Below are 13,368 nucleotides of genomic sequence, written 5' to 3' on the forward strand. Positions count from 1 at the left end.
ACATTATCTTAAGTAATGTGATCTGTGCCATGTTAAACACAGGAAGCCATAACAACCTCTGGTCTTTCAAGTGAATATCACATTATACATATCCTTTAATACAACATACTTTGGCCTTGGGGCAAGAGCTGAGGGGGACAGCAGAGGGTCATGACCTAGATTTTAGATGTGTCAATTTCCTCACTGTATTAAACCCATGACCTCTGCCACATGAAATAAGATACCTGGTCTAAGTCTTTTCTTGTGCTTTAGCACTTTGATGATTCCAGAAGTGTGTTCCAATAGGAAATGGGTAAGATAGGAAAAAACAATGCTCACTTCATAAATGCACCCTGTGAAAAAGACTGATTTAGTCAACACACCCCCTCAAGGTTTCTCAAGGTAATATGTATGATTTATAAGCAGTTGCTAAAGTAGTGAGTTGATTATTATATTATGCTCATGAATCTCACCTGAAAAACCATTTGAGAGAATTTAGATCTAGCTGACTTGCAATCAATTGAATAGTTTAATTTAATGAAGAGTCACTATAAGAAGTAGAATACAATCTACATACCTAACTCTTTATTTTCAGTGAAAAAAGTAGCAAAGATGTAACTAAAATGTTTTGAATGTAGTATTTTTTTTAAAAGAATGTTTTTTTTTTTTTTTTAAGAGGCATGTATTTTTATTTATTTATTTATTTGTTTGTTTGTTTGTACATGCACTGGGTATAGTCCGAAACGCGGAGGGTGAGAGAATTCACCAGAGCCAGAGTGGGGAACAGAGCAGGCAGAAGGACCAAAGTACACGGCTGAGGGGAGCAGCGGGCGGCAGGAGAGGTCTGCGCGCCATGTGGGACCCTCCTCTGGTGGCCGGGGAGCAGCCGGGGATCGAACCAGCACCGTAGAGGCCGCGGGCAGCCTCGCAACCCAGCGCTCAACCGCTGCGCCACCGGGGAGGCCCTGAATGTAGTATTTTAACATGAATATAAATAAAATAGGAAATTAATTAGCTAGACATTTTAGTCTGAGTTACTGACATGTATTGCAAATGACTTCTTAAAACAGATTAAAAATACTGCTGTCTTTAAATCAAATTTCAGATCCTTTGAAGCTGTAACATCTCATCAGTATTGTACACTAGAAACTAATTTTAATAACAGTTGTTATAAATAAAAGTTTAGTTTTTAAAATTATCTATCACTAGGTCTTATGAATACACCCACTTGGCTTGATAACTGAAGAAATATAAATGGGATTATCTAAAATATAATTCTCAAGAATAGGAAAGATAATGGCATATTCACATTCAAGCTATGATGATACCTCATGAAATGACATCCACAGACACTGAGGACTATTGAGAAAATGATAATCAGAAAAATTTTTTCAACAACCTATTTGTGTATCATTAGAATCACTGACTGATTGATTGATTCATTCTTCATTGATCAATTCATTCAATCAACAACTTTTATATGAATGCCTGTTATTCAACAGAGAAAAAAGGGTATCACAAGTCAAAACTCAAAAAATGCTAAGATCATACCTCCTCAGAAAGTCAGCTACATAAACAACTTTAACGCACATTATTGATTAACCAGAGGAGCTTATTAACTAGCCATCTGAGACAGAAGATAAGAATATCTATTTGTATATATGTATGTATATACATATGTGTGTGTATATATATATATACACACACACACACACACACACACACATATTAAATTACATGCACAATGGCCCTACTTTCCAAATAAGTTTATATTTTGAGGAAGTTGGATTAGAACATCAACATGGGAATGGGGGGTGCAGCAACTCAGTCTATGACAATTTCTTATATTTATATGTTTTTACATCTGCTTTCTGCAATTATTATTGTTCTGTATATTTTAGATTCTACTATATAATTTACTTCCTATTTAAAATAATTTCCATATTTAGAAGAATTTCAAATCAAGAAAAATATGTAACAGTTGATTTTCTATTGATCTACCCTATTGATCTTCAAAACTTTTGGAAATTTTCCTGAAGCTGTGAGATCATGAGGCCACTGAAGAAGATTATTTCGTGGAGCCCAGGAGGATTTCAGCAGCGGCCTGGTGTGCCCTACTCCTGACATTTGAGAAAAGGGAACTCACCAAAGGAAAGGGAACAATTACACTAGCATCCTGGACAGGTCAGAGTTTGTTCGAAGGATATTAGATTTTCCATCCACTCTCACTTGTTGAAGTTTTTTCTAACCAGAAGTCCAAGGAAGGTCTTTTCTAGAAACTGACTTCTATTTTCCAGTAGATAAAATCATAACCTTGATACTCATCTCTTGCATATAATATTCTCTTTCTCATTTGTATTGCACCTAATCTGTGAAACAGTTGTCACTAAATCCATCTTTCCCATTAGATCTTGGTGCTCAGAGTGACAAACCACACTAACCCCACATGACTAATACATCCCACATGATAGAAAATTCCAGATAAAACATCCTGCCTGTCCCCACGCCCCATCCTCCCTCTAGTCCACCACACTCAAGAGCATCTTCTTATTCTTGATACTCCATCTGATGTCCCTGTTGAGAGGTAAATAAAAAGCTGAAATAGAAATAAAATCAGATGCATAGTAACCATCAATCAGTGCCAGTAGGCAAAGGGAAAAATATTAAACAATTTCTGCATAAGAAATTACCAAAAGCTAGGCCTCACTGGCAGTGTGGGGGTTAAACTCTCATCATTATCAAGCTATCATCAGCCACTATGGCATGAGTTCAATCTCCAGTCAGGGAGTTAACCCCATGGTGCAGCAGACCTCTCTTGTCTCGCCCACTGCTCCCCTCAGCAGTATATTCAGTGGATCTGCCTGCTCTGCTACCCACTCTGTCTCTGGTGAATCCTCTCACCCCTGCACCTCTTGCCTATGCCACAGTTATGGTGTGCATAATAAAGAAAATAAATCTTAAAAAAAAAGAAATTACCAAAAGCTTTAATTACTAAAGGAGATAAAACAATGCCCTATGACTGGACAGAGTAAGGACAGTTCTTCAGGTGCCAAGGAGAGTTTCTGTACCTGGTTAGGATTGATACAATGCAAGCCAAGCCCTATACAGGCACTTTGGGAATAGAGCTGAGTCTAAAGCTCTCTTTCAAAAGCTAAGACCAACTTCTCTCACCAGCAGAGCAATGGACATTAGCCCGAGTATGGCTGTCTCTATTGTTTTAAACACTTGTCACCTTCATCCTGAAGTTAAAGAAACAGAACGCAGAGATGGGACTACCTTGAGATATTTCTGACTTCAGCAGCATATCAAAGGCATCAGGGAGATATTGACTTTTGTTTTATTTTTCATTAAAATCTTTCCAGTGACAGAAAAAGTATATCTTTTTTTCACTCTACCCAGTCATTTATTTTTATTCTTGCCCCTAAAACCTCTCCAAAGTTACCTGGTTTACTCTGTGAATATGGGTTGCTCTTATCAAAATCCACAAAAAATATTCTTCCCTACTCACTAATACCTGTGAATTAATTAAAAGTTGTCCACCAGCCTAGAAGGTGGGATACCATATATATAACGTGCCTACAAGTGGATTTGCTAAATAGCTCTGGGAAAGTGTCTCCTGTTATAAATGTAGCATTATGTAATCCACCCAAAATAATGATAATAGAACTGAAGCAGCATTAATTAGGACCAAATTTATCTACTTAGACCTCCTACGTAACATTATCTTCATGTAATTTTAGTTTGTGGTCTAAGATAATGGTTTCTATATAAAAAGTAATTGTAACAGCTTTGCAGTTATATGTGTTCACTCTTAAAGCCCACAGATCCCGTACACAGAACAAAGAGAAGGACTAAAATATTAACCAAAGAAAAGATTCAGGCTGATGCAGCATAGACAAATGTTTGTTACAATTTCTGTTTTCCAACAGGAAACCTAAACAGTACCTCTAATAATTTGGTCTAAGGGCTACTTGAAAAATAAATCAACTACAGAGTAGATAAATTTTACATTGATAATTTGAACTATATGAAAAAGAACAATATTGAGAACTTTTAGAAATGCTGCTGTGTAATATTTACCTATCCACAAAACGTTTCAGGACACTCTTAGTTAGGACAGGCAAGTGGGATGGGGTAAGACCCGAAAATGAGGACTACTGTAGGGATATCAGAGAAAAGAAAAGGCAATTCTTCTAGACAAGAATAAGAATGTCACGACAGGTTTTAAAATGGCAATGTAGCTCTTCAGTACTGGTTTCTAAATAGCTCTTATTTTGGGTCCCTTTTGAAGATACACATGGATGATGCTAAAATGCCTATGAAAGTGACTACAGCTTTCTTTTTTAAATACACTTATCTCAAACTGTATAGATTCAGAGTTCATCATAACCTCCTGACTATGGGACGCTGACCCTAGTCCACCAAGGGATGGGGAAGAGAGGGGAGTGGTGTGTAAGATATCGAGAATGTCATGATGGCTGATGCCCCTTGTCAATACAGAAGCCACCAGGAATTAAGCAAAAGCTGTTTTACTAATTTCCGAATGCCTCTGTGGCAGAGGACTGGCTCTGTAACTGGCTCGGGGAAGTGACTAATTGATCTAGCTCAGTTTTGAACTTGTGACCATGACCTTCTTGTAATCACCCCTCGTACCTTGGAGTTGGGTATAATACTCATTCATCTTGAAAGGTGATTTAGAACCCTCTCCTCTCCCTCTGAGCACTTCAGTGCATGCCTTGGGACTTCCAGGGACCTAGCAAAATCCAGAAAAGTCAGATACCTAAAACACCCAACCTCTGTGTTCTATAGACATTCTATGGCTTCTGAAATCTCAGTCTCACAACCTCACTCTTCTATTAGTAAGAAATCTAAGGCACAAGATGCAATGGCAGATCTTTTGAGTTTATGTCTATTGTTCTTGCTCACAGCTGCATCACAGTTCTGTGCTCTAGTTACATTTAAACTTGTCAGTAGGCCCAATCTGTCAAGAAAAAGCGAGAACAACCCAAAAACCCTCCACAACCTAGTACATAAACAGGGACTAAGGTGGGAGGAAACTGAGAAAGCATTTATCCCTACAATATATTGAAGCCAAGCAAATATTTCTATTTTTTTGCTATTTGAAATCTGGAAATGGCTGAGGGTGAGTGACAAAGACCCCCACATAGGCCTACCTAGGGAAATAGCATAGCAAACTCATTGAAAGTACAGACACTATGGCCAGAAACCTCAGTTTAACTTTCAGCTTTGTTATTTACTAGCTGTGTGACCTAGGCAGTTTACTTAATCCCTTGTGTCTCAGAGTTACACAAAACAGTCTAAAAATGGTAATTATAAGATAAATATAAGTCCTGTTCCTTTATCTAACCCTTCTACCTAAAACCCACTAAGCATTAATTTTTAAAATTTACCTACTGTGAAGACTGTACATTTCATAACTTTATTGCATTTTTTATGTTAACATTTTCATTTGCTTACAGATCTATTTTTAAAATTATTACAGGTCACAGTTTTTGTGGTCTTCTTTTATATTCCTTTAATTTTTAATATTCTAAGAGCCTGGAAAAAATGGACATGTCTTAACCCTTCTAGATCTTGGAAGGGCTGGAAGGGACTGAGGAATTCACAGAAGCTTAGCTTCTTCATCTATAGCACAGGATAACTTTTAATGTCTGCTATTAATGAACTTTTTAGTAGCAATTAAATAAATTAGTGCATATATAAAGCATCTGCCCAGGGTCTCACACAGAGAGGGCCCTCAATAAATTACTGTTCCTGTTATCCTTCCAAAAGGAAAAAACACACTTTAGTCCCAGTCCCCTGATTAACCAGCATATTCCCAAGTTCGGGGAAGGGATGGTAAGAGACAATTTTAAAAACTTATATCTACTTTCCGTGTCCAGAGTCTCTTCAGATAGGATAGGAAATGAGCTGTACATATGAACTTTACTTTCTTCTTGATAGTTAGGAATTGTGGCAAAGAACTCATAAAAGACAAAAATGGAGATTTAGAGATAAAATGGATGGCACTGAAAATATCATAGAAAGTGGCACTGACTTAGAGACCTAGGTCTTAAGTACAGTCACAATCTTGGAAAGAAGTCAGGAAAGGCTGAGGGTAGGCTCTACACTTATATTCAAATCACAGGCCCCCTTCTCTGTTAATAAATACATATTCTTGTAGAAGCTTATCAACATGAGTGCTAAAAACATGCCTTGATTTTAAGAAGAATTGCAAATGTTGAAATTTAAAATGAAGACATTTAAAAGGAAGCATCCATAAAATGAGGCCCACAGCCAGAGGACACTCCATACAATAAATTTCTTCCAGGAGCATCCATCAGTATTGTTTGCAATGGACATAAGGACATGTCATCCCTGTAACAATGTACCAGGACTCCAAACGATGCTGGATTCAGAAGACCCTCGGTTATAAAGTAACCACTGCCCAACTGCAGACTCATAAAGTTGGTTGACTATATCCCTTAAGGACTTTATCCTTCCCTTGGCTATAGGAGGAGTGCCTTCTGTTCTTTTGCCATTTTCAGTGACAGGTATCTCCTGCATAATGACATTTCAGTCAATGTCAGACCATTTTGATCTTGGCGGTGCCAGGATTTCTGAGGTAGTGAAGTAGTGCTGAGGTACTACCACCATGACAGGTACAACCTCTGCTTGCTATGTCTCCTCCAAGCATCCTCTCACTTGTGTTTGATTTACACTCGTATTGTCCTGATCTTCATGATCCTAAGGGTATAAAATCACTGCTAATGCTCTGTTTGCACAACCACCACATTGCCTAAAGACTCATTTCTCAAACAATATGCCTATCGTTAAGCAACACAGACTTTATGATGGACAGAGGACAGTAAAAATAATTTTAGTATCAGGTAGAGTAAAACATATGAAAGATAGGTTTATTAATTTCAAAATAAGCATTGATTATGATGTCTTGCTTTTGGGGGTTACCATTTTGCTTCTCTGATTGCACCTACGCTGCTGTGCTCCTGCCTAGCAAGATTATTTTATTCTTTTCAAACATTCTGTTGGTGCCAAAAGAAGATATTACCCTTGCAAGGGAATGCACAAAAATAAAAATGGTGTATATCTCATTTTTGTGACTTTTTTTAATATGCAAGCTCAAAGTGCTTAGTAAGTTAGCACCCCTTGTCTGATGCAGAGGACAGCCTGGTGATTAGACCTATAGTAGTTTGTCAATAATAACTTCTGTTTCCTTTCTGTCATCAATTGAGCTGGGCCTTTACTTCATTAGAGTCTTTTCAAATTCATCATTGCCACAGATCATCTCTCCACATTACTGTATCCATTATCTATACAGCAAGTTCATCCACTTTCCCCAGCAGTTTATGAGCAAAAAACGAAACAAATAAAAAAGGCTTACTTTTCCATACATCACTGTGATTTATGCTGATATAAGAGCCTAAGTATTTATATTTTCTTTGGTCTTTCTATTTGCTTAACATATGAAGGAGGAAAGTTAATATTCTCCTGAAAAAGTCTGTTCTGGTCTCTACTGATTTGAACATAAAGTTCAAAAGGAGATGGTATCTTATAAAGACTCTAAGCTTTCTGCATTAAATTAACAATACTAATCTCTGTGTTTCACATGGTTCTTACTCAGAGCAGTTTTATAGACATTAAGTGAAAATGCCAAAGCTGTCTTTTAGATGAAAGCAATAATGGATACTTCTTTAGACATCCCTTTAGGTCTTTTTAAAGGATACACTTCAACTAGTGGTGGAGAAAGTGGGGCAGGGGAGCTACAAACAGGGGAGATTCCTTTCTTTACTTCCCCTCAACTCCAAAGCTTTCTAAACCTCTCTTACATGGGAGAAACAAGAAGAGAAGAGAGAAGAGAGAAAATTAGAAGGAGTAAACACATGGACAACTATTGATAAAGGAACAAAAAATAAAAGATATAAAAAATAAGTCATCATTATCCTGGGAATTCAGGAAAGAAGACACCTGTATCATGAGACAATGCAGCTCTACAAGCTGGCCAGCCCCATTCCCACACAAATAATGACAAAGAAAAGAGACAAAATCAACAACTGGCCCAGACAACTGTGTATGTGAGAGGCAGAGGCAGTCTGACATGAAAGGGATTCTGAAATGAAGGGACAGAAATGTCCCTGATTCTGTAGACCTGTTTTAGTCTATTTGGCCCCAGTAATAAAATACCACAATGGGGGGTATGGGGGGAGCTGATAAATCACAAACATTTCTTTCCATTGGTTGGAAAAGCCAAGGTCATGGTGTTTGGCAGACGTGGTTGGTGACTTGTGAGGGCTGTTTCCTGGCTCACAGGCTGGCCTCAGTGAAGGGAGTCAGGGAGCTTGCTGAGGTCTCTTTTGTAAGAACATTAATCACATTCATGAAAGTTCTACCCTCATGACCTAACCACCGTCCAAAAGCCCTGCTTCCAGGGCCTCCCCTAGTGGCGCAGCAGTTGAGCGCTGGGCTGGGAAGCTGCCTGCAGTCTCTGCAGCGCAGGTTCGATCCCTGGCCACTGGTGAGTGTCCCACATGGCGTGGCAGATCTCTCTTGCCGCCCCCTGCTCCCCTCAGCAGTGTATTTTGTCAGTCTGTCTGCTCTGCTCCCTGCTCTAGCTCTGGTGAATCCTCTCACCCTCCCGCGCTTCTGATTGTATCCAGTGCTTGTATAAATAAATAAATAAATCTTAAAAAAAAAAAAAAAAAAAAAAGAAAAAGAAAGGTTAGAGTCAACACCAACTCACTGGGTACCATCTTAGGGTGGGGAGTTCAGGAAGGATGCTGGAGAAACACTGGGCTAGAAAATCACAGGCACAGTCTGTCCAGGGTACTGTGTAGTTCCATTTAATGGCAATGTACACCAAACTGACTGTATGTTTTTTTTTTTTTTTTATAGAGGCATGTTTTTTATTTATTTATTTATTATATTTGTTTGTTTTTTGTTTATACATGCACTGGGTACAGTCAGAAGCGCGGGAGGGTGAGAGAATTCACCAGAGCCAGAGCGGGGAGCAGAGCAGGCAGAAGGACCGAAGGACACTGCTGAGGGGAGCAGCGGGCGGCAGGAGAGGTCTGCGCACCATGTGGGATCCTCCTCCGGTGGCCGGGGAGCAGCCGGGGATCGAACCGGCGCCGCAGAGGCCGCGGGCAGCTTCGCAACCCAGCGCTCAACCGCTGCGCCACCGGGGAGGCCCTGACTGTATGTTTTTTAATTAAAATTTTAAATCCATGATGATGGCTGAGGCAGTCAGCAGATAAGTCTTTTGTCCACAAAAGAGATGAAACAATAATTACCACTTCTTTATTCCATAAATTGCTGAATGTGGGACAAGGTATGGGAGGAAAAATTCTCATAAGACATGGTAAATGATGTTTCTATTAACTTTTTAAGGAAAGAATCAAGTTGTACTCACACTGATTGTATGTGATGAAAGCACTGAAGTACCTGATAGGAAGAGAGAAAGTCCTGGTATAGCACGAGCTACATGCTGGGCACCATCAAATAGAGGTTCACACTCAACGTACTGTCACTTCCAGTTTGTGTGTGCTTGAATAGTTTGATTTATACTTTACACTATTCATTCTTATCCCATTCCTACTCACTCTCATAAAAGACAATAGAAATTAATGATCCATAAAGAGAAATCTTAAATTTCATATAATACTCACAAATTCACATTTATACTAGAACCTTAAGAGATGACTCTTCTACTTCATGGCAAGATCTTGCTTTCAGTCAGGTGGTAAGTACAGGAAACAATGATATACTCAGATCAGATGTGAGAGGGCCCTAAGTAATGTGAAATTATCAAGATGCTATCATGTATCAGATTATAGTCTATATTTTTTAAATGATATTCACCCTAGATCTAGTATGTGGACTTTTAATATCTTATGTATTAAGGCATGCATGAGAGGGGAAGTAAGTGCATTTTATGATTCAGCGAGCAGGAAGAATGATGTGCTTCTTCCATTTGGATGTGCATACGCATGGAATAATTTTTTCAACCATTAAATGCAAACATAAAACATACTAAATGTAGAACTAAGTTTGGAACTGAAGTAAACAAAATAAAACAAATAAAAAATTTAAGACTCAAAAATTTCAAAAGTATTCAGGAATGTATAATCATATTACTGTCACTAAAGTGACTGCAAATGTCTTTACTACATATGCAAAGAAATAATACTTCAGTATCATTCTAAAATTTAATGAATAAAAATGTATTACTTTAATAAAAATATTACATATTTACATCTATCTCAGTATATCATAAAATAATATTTTAGTAGTGAAGTTAGGTGTATCATTTAAAGATTCATAAACATGACAGGAGTATATGCTGTCTGTATTTTCATTTTTTTAACTAGTAAGGCAGGTAACTGACTACATGACATTCACTGCTATTGACTGTAGTAAACTAACTCCCATGTAAGTCAACATGTTTTTATTTTCATGTGGGAAAAGAAGAATGGGCTTGGGAATATATAATCATAAATGACTATTTGTAAATGGCCAGGAAGTTAAATATGTCATTTTATCCAAATATATCTAAAATTAATCAAAGGACAAGGCAGCTAAGAAGGATATTACATTTCAAGTTGAGCAATGCTAGTTCTAAAACAAAAAGTGGAAGCATTGTCTAAATAACTTTAACCTTTTCTCAGTCTGCTTCAGTCATGTAATCCCGAACAGCTGACGGAAAAATATTTCCTTGGCAAATAAAGCCATCTTGGAGGACAATGTCTGAGGAATGTTTATTAGGTTTGTTAATCTGGTTTGCCTTGGGAACGGGAGACAAAACTAAAACTAATGCGCTTTTGTGATCTGTATATACATACATATGCATGTCTTCCTTCTTCCTCTCTTCTCCTCACCCCCTTCTGTATCCTTATTGATGAATCACCTGTAATATGTCAGGTTCCCCATTTTTTTTTCAAGTCATCTCCTAAACATGAATCCCTTAACACTCACATAGCACTTACCATCAAGCCAATATTATTCAATGTGTTTTCTATGTGTGACTCATTTAACGTTCACGATAGTAGTATGAAATAAGGTTATTACTTTCTCCATTTTAGTTGAAGAAGTTGAGACATAGGAAGATTGAAAAATAAATCTGTTGGTTACCAAACCAGTTTTTAAATTAGATGGTCTGGTCCATGGTCCCAATACTCACCCTTTAAGCTTTTACTGAGGATGAAGCCAAGATTCAGAGAAGCCAAATTTCATGTGTATTTATATTTTATTTTTACTCGGGTACCATAATCCCAACACCATTCTTTTGTCCAACAAGGAACTGTTAATGCATATTAACCCCAAAGTTGAAAGACATTTGGGTAAGTTCTTCTGTCTCTTTTTGTTCTGTTACAGAAAGGGGTGTATTTGGAGAAAGATGGAGATTTTCAAAATAAAATGTATGTGCTATTAGTTTTTGTGAAAACTTTATTTTTTAGAACATATTCCACTTTTCATGACAATACTAATTTAAGTAATTATTAGTTGTTAAGTATTCTATTATTCCATTAATAGTATGTGTCTATGCAAAAGTATTTGTTATTTTGTGTGTAAAATCTCAATAACTGAAAAGATTCTGGTTCTTCCACTGGTAGATCAATACATTAGCTTTACTTAAGATTTGTTACCACGTTAACAAGTCATACATCTGAAATGGGATGAGACAGCGATACACCAAACGTTTCTTAAAGCTTAATATACCATTTTCATTCAACTTAGATTATAAAACCAATCATCTTAAACTCTGACCTCAACATTAACTGATAAAATTAGACAATGTAAATAAAAATGAGTAAAAAGTTGTTTTTTTTTTCAATTTTTAATATCTTGTATTTTTCATTGGTTTAATTATTCATTTTCTTTTAATGAAAATGGGTTACTCAGTGACATTTTGTTTCTACTTTGTTTCTTATAGGTCATATTCAGAGTTGATTGAGCGCTGGAAGTGTTCAATAGACTTTGATTTTATAGTTATCGCATGTCTCATTTAGAAACCTAGAAATGCGTCACTAAAATATTGAATTATGTACAGTCAGAGCTTATTGAAATCCCCCAATCTAACAAGAATGGTTGACTATGAATGCAAACAAATATTCTTCAAATGCAGCCAAACACACTTAAGAAATTCATAAAGGGATCTAGAAGATTCTGAACCGTCATGATTGACACTGTACCATTGTTTCAGAAGCCAGTAATTGGTTTTGAAGATTCATCCTTCTGCCTAGATGTCCAGTTTAACTCCCATCATAAAGTGACTTGGTTCTACTTTAGAATTATAATGGTGGCCAAGCAAATTTGGAGAAAATTCTCATCACTGGAGGGCCTCCCTGTGGCATAGGTGGTTGAACGCAGCACTGTGAATCTGTCCACAGCCTCTGCAGTGCCAGTTCGATCCCCGTCAGCTGTGGAGCAACCCTCATGGCGCGGCAGACCTCTTCTGTTTTGCCCACTGCTCCCCTCAGCAGTGTATGTCAGTCAATCTGCCTGTTCTGTTCCCCGCTCTGTCTCTGGTGAATACTCTTATCCGCACCCCCCCACCTCTGGCCTGTACACCAATTCTTATATAAATAAATCTTTTAAAAATAAACTAATTAATTAAAAAAATTCTCATCATTGGAACACTTAGAATTATTTTCTCCATGAACATCCTACCTATATTATCTCTGTTATATGGAATCTTCATCACATTGCAACTGTCAGCAAAAGCACTTTTCTCTTAACTCTAGTTCATCATTTTTCTCTTGCTATTGATGGATCTATATGATTTATGGAGCCTCCTCTGCTAGCCCTATTCAGAAGTGGGATGGTATGGTGTTTCCAGCTCTACACCAGCATACCAGCCTGAAACTAAGGATGCAATGCAATTTTGTGACAAAATTCTAGTAGCTTGTAAGAATGAAAGAATAAAAAGCCAATGATTCCCAGGAAGAAAGTTAGATATCTACAAAATTAAATTATACCCCAGCAATGCCCCTCTTACTCAAAGGTCAGACTTCAAGCAAACACATCTCTCTGGAGTCCAGTCTGAAGCTTGAAGTAAATGAAACAAATTCCCCTGAATGTACTAAGGTCCCTCAGTAAAGCTGTGTACTTCATACCCACTCACTTACAGGATGACTGATTACATACAAGCAATGATTTTATAATAAGACCTATCTGATGTAAGATACTAGTTCTATAGCATATTTAGGGTTGTCATTGTTCTTTAACCTCTGCTAATTTTGCTTTCCTTCTCTGAGAAGAGGTGAATAGCACCTACCCCAGGAGTTGTTGGTGCCTTTAATAGAGGCAACAAACTGACCATAATTTAATTACCACATAGCAAAACAAAAAAAGTCAAAGTTTAGTGTATACTAA

General features: G+C 37.5%; 1 long non-coding RNA gene across 1 annotated transcript in view; it reads right to left on the minus strand.

Annotated features, from left to right (window-relative positions):
* LOC119261383 (uncharacterized) overlaps positions 1 to 13,368 on the minus strand; it is a 54,204-nt gene that overhangs the window by 9,313 nt on the left and 31,523 nt on the right. The gene's annotated exons all lie outside the window — the stretch shown is intronic.

This window comes from Talpa occidentalis, unplaced genomic scaffold (assembly GCF_014898055.3).
Source record: "Talpa occidentalis isolate TD23 unplaced genomic scaffold, MPIMG_talOcc4v2.1 talOcc4.6, whole genome shotgun sequence".
Taxonomy (NCBI): domain Eukaryota; kingdom Metazoa; phylum Chordata; class Mammalia; order Eulipotyphla; family Talpidae; genus Talpa; species Talpa occidentalis.